Here is a 24,364-nt window from a genome sequence, read left to right as displayed (position 1 = left end):
ATCAACCTGATTCTAAGAGATGCTCTGAAGGTGATTAAGCCCCCTGTGGACAAAGTGAAAGCAGCTGTAGAATACTTCCACAGGAGCACAGTAGGTGCTGTAAAACTAAAGTCTACACAATGAAAGATGGGGACGCCTGAGCTGAGGCGTAAACAAGACTGCACTACAAGGTAGAATTCAACATTTTATATGTTGAAGCGGTTTCTTGAGTCAAAGGATGCCATCATCTCTACCCTGGCCATCGTCAATGCACCTGTTGACGCTCTGACCCAAGAGGAATGGGAGGTGGTTGAGGAGGTGTGCAGAGTCCTGGAACCCTTTGAGCAGGTCCCTGTGGAGATCAGTGGAGAGAGGTACAGTAAGCAGTTATTACTACCTCATTATTTAATCCAGTATTATATATGTACAGTTGAAGTCGGAAGTTTACATACAATTTAGCCAAATACAGTTAAACTCAGTTTTTCACAATTCCTGACATTTAATCTGAGTAAAAATTCCCTGTCTTAGGTCAATTAGGATCACCACTTACTTTAAGAATGTGAAATGTTGAGATAATAGTAGAGAGAATGATTTATTTAAGCTTTTTATTTCTTTCATCACATTCCCACTGGGTCAGAAGTTTACATACACTCAGTTAGTATTTGGTAGCATTGCCTTTAAATTGTTTAACTTGGGTCAAACGTTTCAGGTAGCCTTCTACAACCTTCCCAGAATAAATTGGGTGGATTTTGGCCCATTTCTTCTGACAGAGCTGGTGTAACTGAGTCCGGTTTGTAGGCCTCCTTGCTCTCACATGCTTTTTCAGTTGTGCCCACAAAGTTTCTTTAGGATTGAGGTCAGGGCTTTGTGATGGCCACTCCAATAACTTGACTTTGTTGTCAGTGAGCCATTTTGCCACAACTTTGGAAGTATGCTTGGGCTCATTGTCCATTTGGAAGACCCATTTGCGACCAAACTTTAACTTCCTGACTGATGTTTTGAGATGTTGCTTCAATATATCAACATAATTTTCCTACCTCATGATGCCATCTATTTTGTGAAGTGCACCAGACCCTCCTGCAGCAAAGCACCCCCACAACATGATGCTGCCATCCCCGTGCTTCACGGTTGGGATGGTGTTCTTCGGCTTGCAAGCATCCCCCTTTTTCCTCCAAACATAACGATGATCATTATGGCCAAACAGTTCTATTTCTGGTGCATCAGACCAGAGGACATTTGTCCAAAAAGTACAATCTTTGTCCCCATGTGCAGTTGCAAACCGTATTCTGTTTTTTTTTTTATGGCGGTTTTGGAGCAGTGGCTTCTTCCTTGCTGAGCGGCCTTTCAGGTTATGTCGATATAGGACTCGTTTTACTGTGGATATAGATACTTTTGTACTTATTTCCTCCAGCATCTTCACAAGGTCCTTTGCTGTTGTTCTGGGATTGATTTGCACTTTTCACACCAAAGTACGTTCATCTCTAGGAGACAGAACACGTCACCTTCCTGAGTGGTATGACGGCTGCGTGGTCCCATGGTGTTTATACTTGTGTACTATTGTTTGTACAGATGAACGTGGTACCTTCAGGCGTTTTGAAATTGCTCCCAAGGATGAACCAGACTTGTGGAGGTCTACAGTTTTTTTTTTAGGTCTTTGCTGATTTCTTTTGATTTTCCCATGATGTCAAGCAAAGAGGCATTGAGTTTGAAGGTAGGTCTTGAAATACATCCACAGGGACACCTCCAATTGACTAAAATGATGTCAGTTAGCCTATCAGAAGCTTCTAAAGCCATGATATCATTTTCTGGAATTTTCCAAGCTGTTCAAAGGCACAGTCAACTTAGTGTATGTACACTTCTGACCCAATGGAATTGTGATACAGTGAAATAATCTGTCTGTAAACAATGACTCATTCATATATCCTTATGTACATATTCTTTATCCCCTTACACTGTGTATAAGACAGTTGTTTTGGAATTGTTAGTTAGATTACTTGTTGGTTATTACTGCATTGTCGGAACTAGAAGCACAAGCATTTCGCTACACTCGCATTAACATCTGCTAACCATGTGTATGTGACAAATAAAATTTGATTTGATTTGATTTGACTTGTGTCATGCACAAAGTAGATGTCCTAACCGACTTGCCAAAACTATAGTTTGTTAACAAGAAATGTGTGGAGTGGTTGAAAAGTTTGTTTTAATAACTCCAACCTAAGTGTACAGTGCCTTGCGAAAGTATTCGGCCCCCTTGAACTTTGCGACCTTTTGCCACATTTCAGGCTTCAAACATAAAGATATAAAACTGTATTTTTTTGTGAAGAATCAACAACAAGTGGGACACAATCATGAAGTGGAACGACATTTATTGGATATTTCAAACTTTTTTAACAAATCAAAAACTGAAAAATTGGGCGTGCAAAATTATTCAGCCCCCTTAAGTTAATACTTGGTAGCGCAACCTTTTGCTGCGATTACAGCTGTAAGTCGCTTGGGGTATGTCTCTATCAGTTTTGCACATCGAGAGACTGACATTTTTTCCCATTCCTCCTTGCAAAACAGCTGGAGCTCAGTGAGGTTGGATGGAGAGCATTTGTGAACAGCAGTTTTCAGTTCTTTCCACAGATTCTCGATTGGATTCAGGTCTGGACTTTGACTTGGCCATTCTAACACCTGGATATGTTTATTTTTGAACCATTCCATTGTAGATTTTGCTTTATGTTTTGGATCATTGTCTTGTTGGAAGACAAATCTCCGTCCCAGTCTCAGGTCTTTTGCAGACTCCATCAGGTTTTCTTCCAGAATGGTCCTGTATTTGGCTCCATCCATCTTCCCATCAATTTTAACCATCTTCCCTGTCCCTGCTGAAGAAAAGCAGGCCCAAACCATGATGCTGCCACCACCATGTTTGACAGTGTGGATGGTGTGTTCAGTGTGATGAGCTGTGTTGCTTTTACGCCAAACACAACGTTTTGCATTGTTGCCAAAAAGTTCAATTTTGGTTTCATCTGACCAGAGCACCTTCTTCCACATGTTTGGTGTGTCTCCCAGGTGGCTTGTGGCAAACTTTAAACAAAACTTTTTATGGATATCTTTAAGAAATGGCTTTCTTCTCGCCACTCTTCCATAAAGGCCAGATTTGTGCAATAGACGACTGATTGTTGTCCTATGGACAGAGTCTCCCACCTCAGCTGTAGATCTCTGCAGTTCATCCAGAGTGATCATGGGCCTCTTGGCTGCATCTCTGATCAGTCTTCTCCTTGTATGAGCTGAAAGTTTAGAGGTACGGCCAGTGGTCTGATACTCCTTCCATTTCAATATTATCGCTTGCACAGTGCTCCTTGGGATGTTTAAAGCTTGGGAAATCTTTTGTATCCAAATCCGGCTTTAAACTTCTTCACAACAGTATCTCGGACCTGCCTGGTGTGTTCCTTGTTCTTCATGATGCTCTCTGCGCTTTTAACAGACCCCTGAGACCATCACAGTGCAGGTGCATTTATACGGAGACTTGATTACACACAGGTGGATTGTATTTATCATCATTAGTCATTTAGGTCAACATTGGATCATTCAGAGATCCTCACTGAACTTCTGGAGAGAGTTTGCTGCACTGAAAGTAAAGGGACTGAATAATTTCACGCCCAATTTTTCAGTTTTTGATTTGTTAAAAAAGTTTGAAATATCCAATAAATGTCGTTCCACTTCATGATTGTGTCCCACTTGTTGTTGATTCTTCACAAAAAAAATACAGTTTTATATCTTTATGTTTGAAGCCTGAAATGTGGCAAAAGGTTGCAAAGTTCAAGGGGGCCGAATACTTTCGCAAGGCACTGTATGTAAACTTCCAACTTCAACTGTATATGAGCAGTATATGAGAATGTAGTATCAGTAGACAAAACATGAACCTGTTGAACTAATAAGTTACTGTTCTCTCTTTTCAGCTATGTGATAGGCTCAAAAATGATACTCCTGTGTAAAGGTCTACAGCGAATCATAGCCAGCCGCCACAGAGAAGCAAATGTAACCACAGGACATGTGACAGAGTTGATGGACACCCTATGTTCATCAATGGACAGAAAGTTCCACAGAATGGAATATAATCACGTGCTATCAGAAACTGCTGCACTTGACCCCAGGTTTAAGAAGTTAGACTTCAGTGATGCCAGAGCGATTGATGAGGCTCTTCAAAGAATAACCTCAGCTGCAGGTAGGGACAGCCCCGGCAGTCAGCTGGCTCAGGCACCAGGGCAACAGGAAGAAGAGGGATCTGATGGAGCAGAAGCACCAGCAGTAGTGCCACAAACGTCTGCTTTTTGGATGCTGTTCGACGAGAGAGCAACTGGGGATGCAGCACAAAGAAATTCCTCAGTAGATCTCATAATGGAGGTCTGATCCTATTTGGAGGAGCCCCTCCTGCAGATCCTCTGAGCTGGTGGAATAATAAGGCCTCTGTGTACCCACGGCTTACTAAAGTCATGACAGGGAGACTCTGTATAGTGGCCACATCAGTTCCCTCTGAGTCTTCTCAAAAACTGAGCAAATAATTACTGAGAGAAGAAACCGCATCAGCCCCTCAAAAGTGAGGCCGCTTGCATTTCTGAATGCAAATCTCTCATAAAAGCAAAATATGGTCGGCATTGCTGTGTGCTTCTGGTTATAACATGGTGTTGTATTAGTTAATGTGACGACTGTTGCTCATCGAATGATTACAAGTTTCTAATTGCGTGATTAACTGAATCAAGCAATTATTAACTCATTAACCTGGGGCACCATGGGAAAACTAGTTTTTAATTGAGTTTCTATTTCCCAAATTAACTAAAAGAATATCAGAATATCGATTTTACAACAGCCGCTAATTTACCAGTTACCTCTACCAATCTAGTTCTGAACGTCGTATAGCCCGTGAATCTGCACGGACCCGGGTCCCACCAATGAATTCGTACCACACCAATCTTAGTTGAATATTTATTTACTAAAAAGCTAAAATTATGATAAAATATGCACATAGACAAAACACATTATAGGCTATTGATTAGAACTTAGTATAACGGGCCAACACACTATGGCGCGTGTTACCCACAATGAGGATTTCAAAAGAGAGAGAAAATAAAGAGAAATATACATTTGGGTGAATTTGTCAGCTATGCTATTCTAACCCTAGCCTTTCCCCAAACTGCCACTCTTATGGGTCAGAATATAATGATGTAATTACGTGGGGATGATTTCCAAGGATTCTCTGCGTGGACCGTTCCGCTGTTCGATGACGCACTTCTCCTGCGCACCTCCCTGCTCGTCCTCTCGATGTCAGTGTCCTTTTTGGCTTAGGAGTCTGTTCCCTCACCCTTTTCTCTGGAAGGGGTCTTCTGAGGACAGACAGCTCTGTAGCTCAGAGCTCACAGCATAGGAATGAAACCCTTTAGATACCACGATTCGATGGGAGATGGAGGCTAGGTGGTTCGACTTGAATTCACCCGCTTAGACACAGCTACTCATTTAGACACCCGCTTAGACACTTTCTACTTGGGTAGAAAAGGATTTATTTGTCTTCAAACTTGCGTTGCGTTCTGGGTTCGTTGTCTTTTTTAGACCTTGCTGCAGCTGGGGTCACGTAGTCCTGTCGTAGATTCTATACTCACAGGTTTTATACCCTTGGGTCAGAAGTGGGCGTAACCGCCTTTAGGGCAATTCTCTGGGCGTACCAAGTTAATGAGGCAAGGTCTAAGGCTCAGCTCACCAAAAAGAGACAGCTCTTTTGGCTCCCAAACGGTTCTTTAAAAAATATATGTTTTGTATTTTTCAAGTCAAACAGTCTGCAATAGTTTGACTTTGATTGGTGTTAAAACAATTATAATTAAATTATTAAATGAAATCATACTCTACCTTAACCACAATGTATTTAAAAATGCATTGGTTTGTTATGAAAAAGGATGCTATTAAACATTTGCATTTAAAGTATACCTTTTTAATGTATGTAAACAAAGTGCATATAAATCTCATTGAAAAGAGCCGGAATGCCCATCACTAATTCAAATTAAAAGCCCATTGAATACTCGCCTTTGTGTAATGATCCCACCGCTATATTTGTAAGAAATAGTAAAACATGTTGAATTATAAAGTGTGTTAAAATGTATGTGTTAAATATTTTGGAATTCAATAAAAGGAGTTTTAAAAAACTGTATCTCACCCGTAACTATGTGAAACGGTATTTCACATCTTCAGCCAACTCGGTCGCGAAGAAAAAGACATTGAAAATCAGGGTGCGTGCATGAGTGTGCGTGTGAAGGAGCAGCAGGAGTGTGTGTGTGCGTTTCAAAAAACAAAGGGTTTGTTTGTGTGGGTTCAACATGGGGTCCCATCTGTAGAGAATCGTTTGAAATCCCAAAGTTTGAACTATCCAGCATATGGCCTGTCAAGGTATCGGCCGACCGCCCGGGGTTAAACCAGGATATCTAATCAACGCCCCCCCAGGACCCCCCAAACAAAACGCATGACAGAACGGTTCTTTGAATTCACAGCCTTTTGGTCTAAAGCAAACATACAGTTGGTTGCATACAGGCTATCTCTCGAAACTCATTCCGTACTTTAACAAGTTAGGGACAGAACGTCTATTTTTAACAAGTTTAGCACGGCTTTAGCGCAAACCCAAAGGCCCGAATATTTAACTGCCAGGACAGATAGCATAGGCTGTAAAGCCCTCCTAATGGATATTTCTGGAGGTGAGTAAATGAGAAATATAGTTTAAGATTTGTTTGAATATTATTGTAATAACAAACCCCCGAGTTATTTGGGTATTTCAGACCAAAGGCCAATATGTGTTAAAAAGTGTATATATATCGTATAACGGTTAATATTGTCTAACGGTGGCTAGAGTCCCAAACCTTTACGCAGCTTTTACACGGTTTACCTGATCTGGAACAACATGAGGGGGATACACACTCTCAAAAATCAGGCAGTCAGTCGCCATCAGACTTTTTTCGTTGTAAGTCCTTACAATTAAACACATACCCAAGAATATTTATATATAAAAAATAGTGTGTACTATTTTAAAAACGATTTTATGTATTTACAGTCGACATACCGCCAAGAATGATAAAGGATTCGTTATGGACAGCGGACACGAGTGACATGGATGCAATTCTACCGTTCTGTACGCGCGTTTTTTCAAACTCACCGGGAACGTCCACCCCCTCACGACATATTCCAGACCCCAACAGGCAACGCACAACTGTGGCCCAAGTACATTGCTCAGATTCAACCCCACCCGAAAAGTACGGCTGGGCCGGGAACTTGAGGCTTCGCGAGCAGGCGCTCCAAGGACATGGTATGAGACCATTATACGTTTATGTTATGTGTTATACGTCTTTTTATTAGTTATACCTCTTTTGATAGAATATGTTAAAACAAGGACAAATAATGTTTTTTCAGACTGCCCGGAGACAGACCCTGCAGAATCGGGAACGCTAGCTGAAAAAAGCCCAGAGCCCTCGGTATCAGCAATTCGTCAGAACAAGCGCCAAAAAAACCTAGGTATTTTAACGATGTATTGTTAATATATATATATTATTAGACCTGAAATGTATTTGACATTTTATGTATCTAACATATTTTATATTTAATAACGTAATTTTGTATGTATTATTTTCATTCAGACTCAGCCCCGGCGAAAAACGGCACAGACGGACACATACACCTAGAGCTGGGGGATTCCGGCGCCCCGAACATTCCCGATGAAACAACCGATAGACCTGTTTTTAATGACATTTCAGATGTTGACGACCAGCTTTTCTGTGATGCGGCCAACCTTATCGACCCCGTCAATTCTACGGCATCAGTACCTGCAGTAGAACAAGAAAGGTTTTTCACATTATTTTCCAGGGCTTTGAAATCAAGGAATGTTTTGCTATACAAACGAGTGGGTGATTTAATTGAGAGACAGTACAGAGACGATATGTTATTCTGGCATAGAACAATTCCCCGCATGTTAAACAGCAAACCCATTAAAAAACGCAAATACAGACGCTAAAATCATACATGTAACCACCAATCATTCCCGAAAAGACCCCAAAACGCACATCCTTAATTATCCAAATGGCCGAACTACAGAAACAAGGTGCGACAGTTGAAAGCCTCTTAGCGCAGATCCCGCCAGAACTCTTAGAAGTTATTACACGTATGAACGAGTCTGGGGTGTGCGATGAAAGCATATTATCACAGATTCCAGCCGAACTCCTAGAAATGATTAATCGCATGAACGAGTCAGGGGGGCCCGATGAAAACCTGTTATCACAGATTCCCGAAGCCCTCATAACCTTAATTAATCGTCTGAACGAGAGTCAGACATTTTCGGCCCCGGCAACCCCAACAGAGATAGACCAACCAATATCGCCCAGGTCCGTAGAGTCTGAAACGCCACAAGATGTTTTTGGGGAATTGGAAAATTGTCTAATACATCTGGCGGGAGATGGTCTTGATAGACGTGTCCGGGTTGTGTACCGGAATAAATTCAACAATACAGAGATTCGACAGTTTTTCAATTTCCTATGGGTGAATCAGAATCTTGACTATGCGTTGTTTTACATGATGATAACGGACACTCTGAACGATCTGTTAGAGACGGCTAGAGATTATGGCGAACCACGGGATGTTCTACAGTTGGAACTTTGTGGAGATAGCCTGCATAACACAGTATCTCTTATTTTACCCAATGGCGAAGCAGATCTTGAACAATTTACCGCGCTGCTAGAACGACTTGTTCAGTCAAATTTTGCCATCATAGCCGATCGAACCCTCGAGCTTGTAGTTCAAATAATACGTCAACCCCAGGGGGGTGGTGGGCAGAGAAGGAAGCTTGATAGCCTAATGCAATCGGAAATCCTAAGCAATAAAAGGGCCTACCTCATAAACGTTCACAATCCCGATAATAAGCTATGTTTTGCAATAGGCCTAGCGCATTTACTTAACCCAGGATGTACTGATCTGACGGCATTGCAAAAGGCTAGAGAGATCCAAACGGGGGTGGGTCTCGGTATACATGAGGGGGTTGCTTTTTCCGACATATTCAAATTTGAAAACCTTCTGAATATCAAGATTGTGGTTTTGTACCACAGTAGAGCTAATGCATCTCTCTTGAAGTTCCAAAACACCCCCCAACCGCACCCGCAGATTCTGTATTTTTATGTGCAAAACGAACATTACTACGCCATTACCAACATCACGGCGTTCCTCGGGACCCCCTATGTGTGTCCATCATGCCATACCGGCTACACCCGAAAGGGGGGGCACTCGTGCCGTTATAACTGTTCGGTATGTCAAGATGCAGAGTGCCCAATGCAACCCTTAAACTTGACACCATGTGCTGATTGCCACCGCACATGTCGTTCGACCTACTGTTACGCTAAACACAAAATTGAAACATGGCACCCTAAGGCCTGTAAATCTGTAAGCATTTGTGCCATTAACAAGAAATGCCCAAAATGTCATTGCAATTACAACCTTAAAATAGATAGCCCTAAACCACATGTGTGTGGAATCATTCATTGTCCAATCTGTAAAGGGCCTTTGAAAAGCAGAGACGCTGAAGTGGTTCAAGAAGTGCCACACGAGTGTTATATTCAACCCTTGGCTGAAGATGAACATTCAGAGAAATATGTGTTCTATGATTTTGAGACAAATCAGCAATCGGGGGATCATTTGCCTATTTTTGTATCTACCATGACATTCAAGGGGGAAAAGTGGTCTGCAGAAGGATCCAATTGTGCACTACTCTTTCTAAAACATTTTAGAAAGCCACAGTACAGAAACTTCACGTTTATAGCCCACAATGCTAGAGCCTACGATTCTTACCTGCTTCTGAATCCCTTGATACAGCAAGGCGTGGCACCCTGGGTCGTAGCTCAAGGTAGTAAAATCTTGTGTTTTGTAGACCCAGCCTTCAACCAGAGATACATTGACAGTCTAAGCTTCTTACCCATGCGATTGGCTCAAATGCCAGAGGCCTTGGGTTTTGAAAACTCTGTGAAAGGTTGGTTCCCCCACTTCTTCACATCTGATGAGAATCTACATTATGTCGGAGCATATCCCAGCCCTGAAATGTACGGGTGTGATCAAATGTCTCCCAAAGAGCGTGAGAGATTCATGACGTGGTACGAGACAGTAAGACATGGCACCTTTGATTTCCATAAAGAGATGGAATCATACTGTGACAATGATGTGGTTATACTTCGTGAAGGATGCCTCAGATTCAGAGAAGAGGTAATCAAAGATGCAGGTATTGACCCCTGGAGTTGTACAACTATTGCATCGGCATGCATGAAAACCTATCGTACACACTATTTGCCGCCCGCTTCAATAGCCATTCCCTCGCCTGACAACTACCGACGCCAATTCAAGTCATACTCTAGTGGGTCCATTCAATGGTTAGAGTATATGGCCCAGGATAAAGACATTTTTATTCAACATGCTTTGAATCGAGGGGAGAAGGCATTTGGCTCTTACCATGTAGATGGCTACACACAGATTGACGGGGTTGAGACCGCGTATGAGTACAACGGTTGTTTCTTCCATGGTTGCAAATCTTGCTTTGTGCCCCAGACCCTGTGTGTCCTAACCCAAAAGACTTTTGGGGAAATGTACCAAGAGTTTCAAGACAAAGTTGATTCTTTACAGGCTACTTACGGTCTAAAAGTGGTTGTTTTGTGGGAGCACGAATGGACAGCCCTCAAAAAGTCTGATCCTAATGTTCAAGCCTTCCTTTCCAGCTTTGAAACCCCCGAGCCCCTGGAACCGCGCCAGGCCTTGTATGGCGGCCGTACCAATGCTTTGACATTGCGGTATGTAGCGCAACCCGACGAGACAATAGGCTATGTAGATTTTACATCCCTTTATCCTCATGTAATGAGTTCCTCATGCTATCCTATAGGGCATCCAGAAATTATTCATCGGGATTTTGACTTACCCCAAAACTATTTTGGTCTGATCAAAGCAACAGTCTACCCTCCTAGGGGTTTGTTTATACCTGTGTTGCCTTACAGGGGCCCTCAAGGAAAACTTTTCTTTCCCCTTTGTCGCACATGCAGTGAAAACATACAGCAAACCCCATGTGATCACTCAGATCAAGAAAGAGCCCTGACAGGGGTGTGGGTCACAGTTGAATTCTCTAAGGCTTTAGAGATGGGGTATCGTGTGGCCAAAATCTTTGAAGTATGGAACTTTACCAAGAAATCAGACACTCTTTTTAAAGAGTACATCAAAACCTTCTTGAGATGTAAGCAAATGGCTTCGGGCTATCCTGCATCGTCACAGATCAAGAGAGTAAAGACAGGTACATTCAAGACTATCACGACAGAGAAGGCATCCTTCTTGACCCTGACAGAATAGAGGTCAACAAAACCAAACGAAATGTGTCGAAATTGTACTTAAACTCGCTTTGGGGCAAATTAGCGCAGAGGTGTAATATGCTAACAACGTCGATTATTAAAGACCCGGAAGAATTTTTGGAATTTGTTTTTTCGGACCAATACGAAATTTCACATTTTTCATTCTTGAGTCAAGACATTGCCTTGGTGCAATGGCGACGTAACAAGAAGTGGGTTCTACCTCCGGGTAATGTAAATGTGTTTCTTGCAGCATTTACCACGGCCTATGGCCGACTTGAACTGTACAAGCTCATGGAGCAGCTTCAGAGGCGGGTTCTTTACCACGACACAGACTCTGTGGTCTATGTAAGCAAACCGGGGGATTGGATCCCCCCACTCAGCAACTATCTGGGTGGCTTAACGAGTGAACTCGCAGAGGGTGACCATATCACCGAATGGTCCTCCTGTGGTCCTAAAAGCTATGCTTTTAGAACTAAGGACAATCACGTGGTTTTGAAAGCCAAAGGCGTGACTCAAAACTATGAAAATGCCCCGCGTGTAAACTTGGAATCAATCACACGCTTGGTCGAGGGGTTCCTAAATGACAGGAATAGTGACTTGGAGATTTTGAGCTCCTACAAAAAGATTGTTAGAGATAAAAAGGGCTTCCATCTGAGGAATGCCCCACTCACTAAAAGATTCAGGGTTGTCTATGACAAGAGACGGCTTTTGCCTGACGGGACCACATTGCCCTATGGCTACTGACTTATGCTACATGCAGCAGTGTGTCAGGCGTGACTCAAAACTATGAAAATGCCCCGCGTGTAAAACTTTGAATCAGTCACACGCTTGGTCGAGGGGTGCCTAAATGACAGGAATAGTGACTTGGAGATTTTGAGCTCCTACAAAAAGATTGTTAGGTCTAAAAAAGGGCTTCCATCGGAGGAAGGCCCCCACTTACTAAAAGCTTCAGGGTTGTCTATGACGAGAGACTGCTTTTTGCCTGACTGGACCACATTGTCCCTTTGGCTACAGACTTATGCTACAAGCTACAGGGTGTCTTAAAGCTTAAGATATAATGACTGCTGTAGAAGGTTTTGACCCCCGGTTGCAACTACCATTTTCGGCCTTAATCGCAGGGCCTTCGAATAGTGGTAAAACTTGTTTTGTAAAAAGTATTTTAGAGAATTCTGAACATGTGTTATCTCAAAAGCCTGATAATGTTGTGTGGTGTTATTCTTGTTATCAACCTCTGTATGATGAATTGTTGAAGACAATAAAAATCAAGTTTGTTGAAGGAATACCTGATTCCCTGTCTGATGATGAACTTTTACCTCCTCATAAAAACAATCTGCTGGTTTTGGACGATATGCTATTTGCAGGTAGCGAACATCCTGAAATTGCCCGAGCATTTACCCAATATACTCATCATAGAAACCTGTCTGTGCTTTACTTGGTGCAGAATGTGTTTCACCAAGGTAAAAATAGCCGCACCATCAGTTTGAACGCCAATTACATGGTTTTGTTCAAAAATCCTAGAGACAAACTACAAATTAACACTCTAGCTCAGCAGATGTACCCGGGAAGGAAATCCTACTTTATGGAGAGCTACGAGGACGCTACCAAAGCGCCATTTTCTTATTTAATCGTGGATTTAAAAGCAAATACTCCAGAACACCTTAGGCTACGAACAGGTCTGTTTCCGTGGGAGTGGCCGGCTGCGTACATACCTAAAAAGTAACCGCTATGTCTCTGCGTTTAAAAAGAAACTTGCCCCTCTTGAGAAGCCTAGTTGGGGCTACATCTAATGAACGGAAGGCCATCTTGGGTCACTGTTCTTCAGATCTAATATTATCCCTATGTGAGATTGCTTTGAATCTTCTCAAAGGACGCATTCCACTCACCCTGACACAATTGAAAAAATTAAAGAGACAAAAGACCGCGATCAAGCTCTTTGCCAATAAAAGGGTCAGTCTTCAAAAGAAACGACATAGCATACAACAGTCTGGGGGTTTTCTTCTACCTTTACTAAGTATAGCCGTGCCCTTCATCACCAGCCTTATTGCAGCCCGACGTGGGGGTTGAACACATAGGGTGATGGCCAATAAAATGTATCTGGTGCCACAACAAGAGTTGGATAGACTTAAAAAACAAGTGCAGGGTCCCGAAAATATCAGACAAACAGCGGAAAATGATTTGGATACGGCCATGAAGGATATTTTGAATCAAAAAGGCTTGAACCCCTATGATAAGGTCCAAAAATACACAAACCTCTTGCAAAGGTATTTGTCCTTGGTGAAACAAGGGGAGAGAGAGACAGGCCATTTAACTATTTCCCTACAGGACCCTTTAAAAGATGACGAGCCTAGCGAGAGCCACGCCCCTGTAATGCCGGTACCTGTGAGCTTACCGTCTGAAGCTCAAACGCCTGTTGAAGATAAAGTTATGCATGACATGTTAGCCCATGTTCCGGCACGTAACAGGAAAAATGTTAGCTACATTATGAACAAGCTAAAAGACTCAAAGGGGGCAGCTACTTGGAACGACAAAGGAGAGTTTATCCTTCAGGGCTCGCTTGTCAAAGGTTCCCATATGCTGGACTTGCTTAAAAGTACCACATCTGCCCACAAGGTTGCTGATGACAGAAGACCTCCAGGATGGCTTCAGTTTCTTAAGGCCCTGGCCATCCTCAACATACCCCTCTCGGGTGTACCCAACTATAAGACTCGTCAACAGATTCACTCTTTAAAACACACACCTTCAACGAAATACAGCACCCCTAAAGACGACCCAAAACCCTCGCATCCTTATGAAATGAATGACGATAACCCATTTACCCCCCTGAACGCCTCCGGACCTTTCCCTAATCCCGATCTCTCTGGGTGGTTAGACTTTTGAATGACTTTTGAATGACTATGATTAAATTCAATAAATTTTATTTGAAAAAATAAGCAATTTAACATTTGTGGCATTCTTGAAACATTTGGCGTGAGCATACGCCTTGATTACACGTTCTTAAATGATACACATTTGAACACTTTTGATATTTTCTAACAAAACAAGCTACAACTTTATCATTACTTCTTAAATCATCCTTATAAAGAGACATAACATCTTCAAAAGAAACTCCCCGGGCTCTTTGGCATAGATAGAATACACAGTGGTGACCGCATGTTGTGGAAAGGTTATCTTGCACCTGTTTGGTGTTGTAGTATATCTTTGAGCCGTTTTTGGTCAAAAATTCTTTAATAGATTTAGGGAAATGTGAAAAACCCGGGGGAAAGCCATAGGAATCAAAAAAAGTTGAGATTGTTCTTCCTCCTTCCGCTTCTAATGTCACAGCTAGCCAATGTTCACCCGGCATGTGTTTAGGATGGGTATTGACAATAAACATGGCAGGCCGCACCATCCATTTCTCCATAGGTAATTCATCACAAGCCAACACGCCGCAAAATTGTTTTCCAATCAGTCGGCTCATGAGCCCTTCCAACTCTTGGGTATTCATGTCTTTGCTCAACGATCCTTAATAATAATCTACTAAAACCTGTCTTCGGCTATTCACCTCCAAGATTGAATCAGAGCAGGCATAAACAATCATGCTAACGGTACAGGCTAAAGGTGTACGGAAACGCATCTCCAGCCTGAGGTTACCTTGGGACACCACCGAAAGATTTCCCGAGGTGTCATCATCAGGGGATAAATTGAAAGCATACATTGTGTAACCCTCTGCAAAATCATTTCTGTCAATAGGTAAAGAGAGATCTTTTAGATGCCTCCCGGTAGCCAGGAATAGATTGTAAAATTCTCGCACAGATATGTTGTTATTAAATTGCGGTTGGAAAGCCTTAGCAGGGACCTGACGTCCGTCCTGACACAGAGCTACATACTCTGCATTGAAGTGTTGAAAATTAAATGGGTTTTTATTTAAGCTGCCCGTATTGGAGGCGTGATCAACCAAAACTATAACCACATATCGCGGTAAAGGCCCTAGAAATAGGTTTTCTTGACTGCAGATTCTGCTGCCCACAGGTATGCTAAAGGTTTTCATGGTAATTCTTTGGAGAGGGTAAAGGGCATTTCCTTTCATCAAAGCCTGTGAGTGACCCAGACGAACGGCCGGAGATACAGACACTTTTTTAATAAAAAGCGTGGCCCCCAACACTTTTAAGCTAAAGTCCCCGTCCGTTGCAGACATTAGGCAAAACTCATCCTTGGCCCTGGTTAATTTTAGTCTTAAATCAACCGCATTTAAGAGTAAACGTTCTTGAAAGAAAATGTCAGAGTGTATAGGGCCTAGCAGATGAAACTCTCGAGATTCTGCACAGTAGCGAGCCCGTGCCTCCAGTCCTTTATTTGCACCGGTGGATGGGTCTGACGATTCCATAGAGGCTCCTGCAGTATCCTTGCTAAACAGCCCTGCGCTGAATTGGGTCTTGAGCGTGTCTTCCGAGTAGTTGAGTAAACATTCCATGATGGCCCGGTATGGGTATGTGGCACTGCTTTGACTGATTAGACGTTCCCCCAAAGTCACATCCACTTGGGAGAAGATGGTGGCCACGGGGTAATTAATGAGACTCACTTTGGCATCGTTTGCAATATCAGTACCGTCTCTTTTGGTCACTTTTAGACGCAAATGCACCAAGGTGTTGTTGAGGTCCAGATAGTTGTCACCGTGGCCTGGTATAAAAAACTCTATGGGCCCGTTGTCTGTAATGGCAGAGAGTGGGGCTATCTCCACATAACTGGACCTCTCTACTGAATGTTGGGTTAAGGGGGCCGTGAAAAGATCGAGCTCTGTCTTTATAGCTTCAGAGGACATGCGGTGTAAAAGAGCCATGTTGCTTGTTCTTTTAGAAAATACTTCCGAGTATTCTTTTTACCGTTTTTGGTCCAGACCTCCTCACTTTACCCCGTCTTTGACTAACTGAGTTTCTTTCAACCGTTAACCTCCGTTTTTTAGGCGCAGGCCTGCGCCTTATACCCGGAGGCCTCTTTTTCGTTCTTCGAGACAACATCATCAACCCTGAGCCTTCTTGACTCTCGACATCTGGTGACGCCCTTCGGGTCATAGCATTGGCTACAACCTCACTTACTATATTTTTTGCTGCTGATTTTAAATGCGGTTTGGCTATGCTGAGGCCTCTCTTCATAAACGGTAAAACCATCCTAAAGAGGTTACGAAATATACCTCCTATCCCCGAACCATACATGGTGGGGGAACCATAATAGCCGGGTAACCCATTACCCACCTGATCAACATAGTATGAGACATACCGGTTAGGGTCGAGATGTCGGTGTTCCATAATTTTAATTTAAATGTCTTATATAAAATATATAATACTTATATATGTAGAGAGGTTTTGGTGGGTCTAAAGTGGATTTTTACAATCGTTTTACCATAAGTAAATTCAATGTTTTCGTTCTGATCCGTTTTAAGCTCAACAAGAATGTTTTCAATATATTTCTTGCTTACAGGTACGTAGTGTGGCTTGTCGTAGGTGACAGTGACTATGTCCCCATCCTTTCCGTCTATATGAACCGTTCTCAGGAGTGGCACACAGCTGTCTCCGACCCTTTGATAGGATATGATGTCGGTATACACAAATATGTTGTAAAATCCTGCATGTATATCCGCGGGGAATGGGAATAATTTATCGGTCACATACGTCCATTTATCGGGACCCATCCCCAAAATGTATGCTAAATTACCGCCGGTCTTTATCCCCCCGGAAGCATCTCCTGAGATTTGTACACGTTTATGTATAGGGTTGTACAACAGGAATATTTCCATCCTGTTCTGCGATAGGCGTTCATTCAACTCGGAGACGAGCCTGTCTACGGTTCTATAGAACCCTTTTTTAACCTTAATATGTTTTGCAGGTTCCGATAACTTTTTGAAATAAAAATCCCGGTCCTTATCCTTGATATTATACCAACTATGGGGGTATGTAATCTCGCTGAGACCTACTTCCCAGGCCTCGGATAACTCTATAGGCTTTGGAAAATTGGTTGTATAATTCGAACTCTGATTATTACGATATATATGTGCGGACGCATTACTGGGGAGAGTCAGGTAGAAGCCGCTGTGTTCCATTATGCACTCCGGTGTACACACGAATGAGGCTGTATTTTATCATGCCTGGGGGTTTAAATTAACCCCGAGGCCTCCACCACATCCTGCTCTAATACCCAGCTGTTGAATTTTTGGGGCCAGTTTTTCCAGCGGACCAACACCCATTTTTGACCCTTTTCTCTCTTTTGAGCTAGAATCTCCTCCACGTGGAACACTTTGTCTTTACCCACCTGTACCTTCTGTAATTCCTTCTCATAAAAAGATCCCTCTATAATTTCCCCGTCATAATCTTTTAATGTGTAGACCGGGGGTATGCGCGGCAGACATTCTGTAATCGTGAAAAGCTCGGCACTGTATCCTTGCATGTATCTTTTATCGAAAACACCCCTCAACTTGGATATGCGAACCAAGTCCCCCACAGCGAATTTAAAATTAATTTTTCTCTTACGGCGAAGGGGGAGCAAACCATACAGATTTTTAAAGACTTGAAAAGAGTTTTCCGAAGAGACCTCTGAGGGTTTCATCCTTATACTCTTATGATAACTATTGTTATACCCCATTACTAAATCTTGAACTATATCGATATATCTATGCGTGTTGTGCGCTGTAAAATAGCGCCACATGCGCTCCTTCAGAGTTCTGTTAAAGCGTTCAACAACGGAAGCTTTCAAATCTGAGCCAGTAGCAAAATGTACTATATTGTGCTTTTTCATGAGTTTCTGAAAAGTCTTATTAAAAAATTCTTTTCCGCCATCAGTCTGCACTTTCTTCGGGGCGCCTCCTTCCTTCAAGATAGATTCAAAGGCCCTGGTCACTTCTGCACCACCCTTATTTTTTAAGACCCTGACAAAAGCTATTTTAGAGAAAATATCTATAACCGTTAGCATGTAGCGATTTCCCTCATTTTTATCTGCAAGGGCCTGCATGTCACATAGATCAGCCTGAAATTGGGACATTGGTTGGGTAGAAAAAACTATATTTCTGGGAAAATGTTTTCTTACGGGTTTATGCAGAGTGTGTGCATCCTGCTCTGATAGCCACTCGTTTACTTTAGCATCGCTTAACCGGCTACCTGTTTCTTCGGCTATAGCTCTCTGTAAACGTTCCTTACCCCCATAAGCCCCCGGGTTAGCGGGATTATAGTAAATGTTTTTCAACATCTGCTCTGCCATCCTTCTTGCCTCTCTGAGGTACAATAACGTTAATGAGCCACTTTCAAATAACGACAACAGTTCAATTTCATTTTGGGGGTTTTTATTTTCATGAAAACATGTCTTACGCATACAGACAATTCAGAATTCGTTGCAGGATACATGTCCCCGCTTTCTCAATGACCGCATCATGCAAAACCCGGTATATTTGGTTGAGATTAACAGGTTTGTTTCGCTGAATTTTTACAACACACACATCCGCTATAAAAGTATATAAACAACAAATATGATACATGTTACAATTAAATGGTTTTTCAAACAGATAAAGTAAAATCTTAGACACGGTTGTTTCTAGTTCTTCAGAATCACCACCAAGCCGGGTTACCATTTGTGTCCATTGTAGATACTCGCCCGCATGTCGTACCTGATTCATGATTTGTTCCATTTTCAACACCCTCTCTACATTAGTCCCGGAATTGTGGGTTGTGTAGAACGATACATTGTTCACTTTATTTTCAATAATTTGATGCATAACAATTGTAAGTTCTCTCAAAAGAAAAAATGTGTTTAATCTATCTAACCTCGTATACACATAGTTACCCATTGCTCTACATCTAAATAACAAAAATGTCACTCGGTCTCTTGGGGTTTATTGAGCCAGAAAGTCATCACGTCAGCCACCACAGCCTCCCGGTATTTGTTATCGTCCACCAGGGTGTGTCGGATTTCTTTGAGTTTCTCGTGGATGTGAATCGCCTCCTTCAGTTCGTGTAGGAATGCCTCGGTTACCCCGTAAACTCTGGGGATAGACGGCACAAGGCCCATAGCCTCCAGGGCTCTGACCAGCGATGGTATTAACCGGCAGGACCAAAGTCTTTTCACCAGCGCCTCAAAATTGTTGAAGAAGTAGTATCTTGGGGGGTCGTATAGGCAGGGATGCCGGCGCTGGCTGGGGTGATTAATCTCACAACCGATGCATTTTTCTCGTATATATTCTCCAATCACCACGTCTAAAAGCGTGGCTACAGAGGCCTTGATGGTGTCCACAAAAATAGTACTGACCACCCCATCAAACACGTCCTCAGGCTGTGTACATGTAGGGGGTGTCGAGGGTCTTGCCAGGGGGGAGTAGAATGTAGGGCTGCGCGGTATACAGTCCTTAGTGTCGGCCTCCCATGACGTTTCGGAGTTCTGGTATGCGTTAGGAATATCCATGGTTAATGCGTAGGTTAAGAACTGTAGGTTTTAAAGGACCCTCCTTTTATTGTTGAACCAGCCCCTGGGGGTATCTGGGCGTGGTTAACTACGCAGTTTACCTAGTTTTCTTCGGGGACTGCCCATTCTGACGATGTACCTTCTTGGGGCTGCTTTGCGTCGTAATCCTCCGGATTCGTATAGATTATGCACTTCTTTAGCCGAACAATGCTCTGCCGCTGTTGGCTCTGTACAAACAGAGCGTCCAACACATCCAACATTTTCAATTCCAATAAAGGCCAACTTTTAAAGGGAATAAGCATTCGAAGCCTAAAATCACCGACCAAACCGCCATCCCTGATGTTTTGTTTGCGGATTTCCTCGGTGCTGATATAGAACTCCACGCAGCCACAGGGAAGGCCATTCTTTCTCTGTATTTTCACCCGGTGAAATACTCTTCCAGAGGGGTCCGGGGTACCTTCCCAACGGGTCTCGTAGCCTGTGAACACGCTGTAACCCTTGGTGAGACGGCTCAGTTCGGGACACAAAACCTGGCGAAAAACAGTCCAGTCTTCAACCCCATAGGCCACTCCTAATGTCTGGGCTGTATATTCTTCTCCTTCGGCTACCGTATAGAGCTTCACGCTACAGGCCAAGTAATCAAACAGATACCCCCATTGCTGGCCGTTAGACATCGGCACTTCATCTTTCAGCGCAGTTGCGGGCGGTATCTGGGTTCTATACACATTTAGAAACCGCTTTTTTGGAGCATCGTATATTGCAGCGGTATACTTTGCCCTTTCTCTATGTTTCAGACGCGGTCCTGCTTCAGTTGCTACAGTCATCACAGCTTTGCCACTGATCACAAAATCCATGTTTAAAAAAAAAATGCGTTTACGGTTCGGGGTTCACAAACCTTGTTCTGGACATTTATAAGGCATATGCCCAGGACATTCCGGATTCATCAGATACACATATGGGCGATACATCTGGGGGGTCATACCAGGTCCAAAAGTTCAAACACAACAACCACAGTTCAACCAGCCCCCTAGACATCCATCAACTGGAATACTTCAAAGGATGACATAGAGATCTGAAATAACACAAAATAACACGTGACCACGGGAACAGGGGGGACGGGGAGGGGGCACATATTCGGACACGCAAAGGTCAAAATGACGTAAGGTCATCAATCAATCATTTTGACGCGTGCCGTCTACTTTAATCTCTCTCACCTACAAATAACAACTGCACTAGAACAGACAGTAACTGACAGGCTGACACAAAAGTCACAGTTATAAATAATAGTTAGCTAGAAATTGCGCAAAAATAGTTTTCAAGGAAAAGGAAAGTAGACAATGAATGTAGGATGTTCCAGCAAGAGTGGACATTGAAATATGTCTTTATTGAGGTATCAGCTGTGTGCAAAGAGATTATCGCAGTCTTGAAATACTTCAACTTGTCCCGACACTTCCAAACGAAGCATACAGAGAACTGTAGGAATATGTCTTCTGAGCAGCGGGCAAGTGCATCGAAAGAGTTGCTTTCTCAGTTGCAAAAGCAGCAAAGACTTTTCACAAAACTGCATTCATCAAACGACGGAATTGCGAGAGCTAGCTATGTACTGTCCCACAAAATTGCTAAACATAACAAGACATTCGCTGAGAGCGAATTCATTAAATAATTTCTAATTGACTCTGCAGCAATACTTTGCTCCAACAATAAAGAGCTGTTTGAAAATGTTTCCCTGTCAAGACGAATAGTGACACGGCGTGTTGAGGACATTGCAGAGAATATGGAACAACAGTTGAAAGACAAGGTAACGGATTTCTCCTTGGCCCTGGATGAGAGCAGTGATGCTCGTGACAAGGCTGAGTTGTTGATATTATTACGAGGCATAACCCCATACTCTGAAATTACGGAGGCTTGCTTTAGTGCAGTCAACGAAGAGCAAAACCACAGGGAAATGTTTATTGAAGGAGGTTAATAAGTGTGTGGCAAAGCTGGGACTGAGTTTTGAAAAGTTATCCAGTGTGACCACTGATGGGTGCCCAAACTTGACAGAAAAAAACATTGGCCCTTTGAAAAGGATCAAGTAGCTGAGCTGAACCCAGATCAGAAAATAATTTTCCTGCGTTGCATTACTCATCAGGAGGTGCTCTGTAAATGTGTTCTGAAAATGAGTCATGTTGTGGACACAGTCACTAAAGTGGTAAACTTCGTAAGAGCTAAATATTTAAACCACAGACAGTTTGTCTCACAGTTGGAAGTTGCAAATCTCCCCTACCACACAAACGTGAGATGGCTGAGTTTGGGGAAGGTTCTTAAAATGGTGTGGGACCTGAAGTAGGAGATTGCTGAGTTTTTGCAAATGAAAGGAAAATATGTGGATTTCCCTCAACTGCAAGATAAAGAATGGTTGGCTGATTTTGCCTTCACCGTGGACATCATGGCCCTCGTGAATTAAATTAATTCCAAACTACAAGGGAAGGGCCCTTTTGCACATCAGATGTACAGCCTTGTCAAAGCCTTCAAGGGAAATTGACTCCTCCTGACCCGCCAAGTAGAAGTCAACAATCTCAACCACCTTCTGACACTACTAATTTGTTCCTTTTCAGAGGACTAGCGGGAGAAGTATACATCTCTGCTGTGTGCTTTGAATGGTGAGTTTTCTCTCGTTTTGAGGACTTCAAAGTGTTGGAACATTTAATGCTGTTGGTTTCCTCTCCTTTCACCTTCAATGTGCATAACGCTCCCACTTACCTGCAACTTGAGCTTATCAATCTTCAGTCTGGTGCAGTGATTGGAGAACTACTCAAAACAATGTCACTGACGAGGTTCTATGCATCTCTCGATAAATAAAACTTTCCAAAGATTAGGGGTCATGCTCAGAAGATGTTTGTACTGTTTGGGTCAACCTATGTATGTGAACAGACATTTTCAGTGACGAAATATAACAAGTCAAGGCACAGATCATCTCTTACTGACTCTCACCTCTCAGCAATCCTGCTCATAGCGACGTCAGAAACTATACCTGACTTCACTGCTCTAGTCAATGTCAATCAGAGACTTCACTCCTCACACTGATTGAGTAGTTTAAATGTAATGTTGAGCTCTCTCTTTCTTGTGTTTTTGTGCATACCCGCTAACAAGAGTTCTGTCCGTGGTGCTGTATGTGCAGTGTACTTTCCCTCCGTGTAGTCCATTGCATGTTTAATAATGACTACCAAGAGGAGAACATGGATATGGTTTATTTCTGTGCATGTTAAAAAAGTAAAATAAGTAGTATGTATGTAATATGATTCTGGCCCGCAATGGCAAAAATATATTCTAATGTGGCCCTCCATGGAAAATACATACAATCATCATACAATCATCAAACCAGGTGGATAGGCTAGGGCCTGGGGAGGTACAGGGAGGCTAGAGGCTGTGTGTGGTCAATCAGACCAGGCCTGACCTGGTTTTACTGACCACACACAGCCTCTAGACTCCCTGTACCTCTCTAGGCTCTAGCCTATCTACCTAGTCTGACTGACTGATCACACGCAGCCAATAGGACAACCTATGAGGCGTCTCAAATGGCACCCTATTCCCCAGTGCACTACTTAAAAAATGATATATATATTTATTTTTACCCCCTTTTTCTCCCCAATTTCGTGGTATGCAATTGTCTCAACGCTACAACTCCCGTACGGGCTCGGGAGAGACGAAGGTCGAGAGCCATGCGTCCTCCGAAACACAACCCAACCAAGCCGTACTGCTTCTTAACACAGTGCGCATCCAACCCGGAAACCAGCCGCACCAATGTGTCGGAGGAAACACTGTACACCTAGCGACCTGGTCAGCGTGCATTGTGCCCGGCCCGCCACAGGAGTCACTAGTGCGCGATGAGACAAGGATATCTCTACCGGCCAAGCCCTCCCAAACCCGGACGATGCTAGGCCAATTGTGCGTCACCCCATGGACCTCCCGGTCGCGGCCGGGTGCGACAGAGCCTGGGCTTGAACCCAGAGCCTCTGGTGGCCCAGCCTTAGAGAGAGAGGCCGCACCTGTGCACTACTTTTTAAATGTAGTGCACTATGGGGAATGTGGTGGCATTTAGGACAGACGGTAGACAGTCAGAACTCTCTTCTGCAGATCAGTGATACAGGGAACAATACAAGCACAGTCTCTTACTAACAGAGGTATTCTGCTTCTGTTGCTTTCTCGCTGTCCATCTTTCTTTTTGGTTTGTCGGCTCACACTCTCTCATGTAATCGCTGTCTCCCTCTCTAGACTGCATTTCCAGCCCTGCGGTGTGATGTGAATACCAGAGTTGATGATAGTGTGAGTGACAGTGTTAAGTGGTTGCAAATGCAACCATGGTTACGCCAGTCTCCTCTTCTCACTGAGAGTCCCTCATGATCTCCCAATCCCAGCCCACTACAGCACTATGACCACTAGAGGCCAAACAATAAATCAGTTTAGCGATATTTTTGGCCAATATTGGCCTTATATACATATGTATCGGCATTCACTTATAAAAACGCTGATATTATATTAACAAATGAACAAACAAATGTGCTAATCTTGTCTTTATTTTTGGCCTGAAGGGGGCGCTCCAAGCTTACTAC

At 43.0% G+C, this 24,364-nt stretch overlaps 1 long non-coding RNA gene across 2 annotated transcripts; it reads left to right on the top strand.

Annotated features, from left to right (window-relative positions):
* The first annotated feature begins 6,072 nt into the window (after positions 1-6,072).
* On the top strand, positions 6,073-7,490 carry LOC118937456. 2 transcript variants are annotated; one of them, XR_005034806.1, is made up of 4 exons: positions 6,073-6,695; positions 6,868-6,958; positions 7,049-7,300; positions 7,405-7,490. It is a non-coding gene; the product is annotated as an uncharacterized LOC118937456 (long non-coding RNA). The 2 variants fall into 2 exon arrangements; XR_005034805.1 differs by having other exon boundaries at positions 6,073-6,958.
* The last annotated feature ends 16,874 nt before the right edge of the window (positions 7,491-24,364 follow it).

The sequence above is a fragment of the Oncorhynchus mykiss genome, chromosome 11 (assembly GCF_013265735.2).
Source record: "Oncorhynchus mykiss isolate Arlee chromosome 11, USDA_OmykA_1.1, whole genome shotgun sequence".
In the NCBI taxonomy this organism is placed as follows: domain Eukaryota; kingdom Metazoa; phylum Chordata; class Actinopteri; order Salmoniformes; family Salmonidae; genus Oncorhynchus; species Oncorhynchus mykiss.
This window is presented reverse-complemented; position numbering and strand designations above follow the sequence as displayed.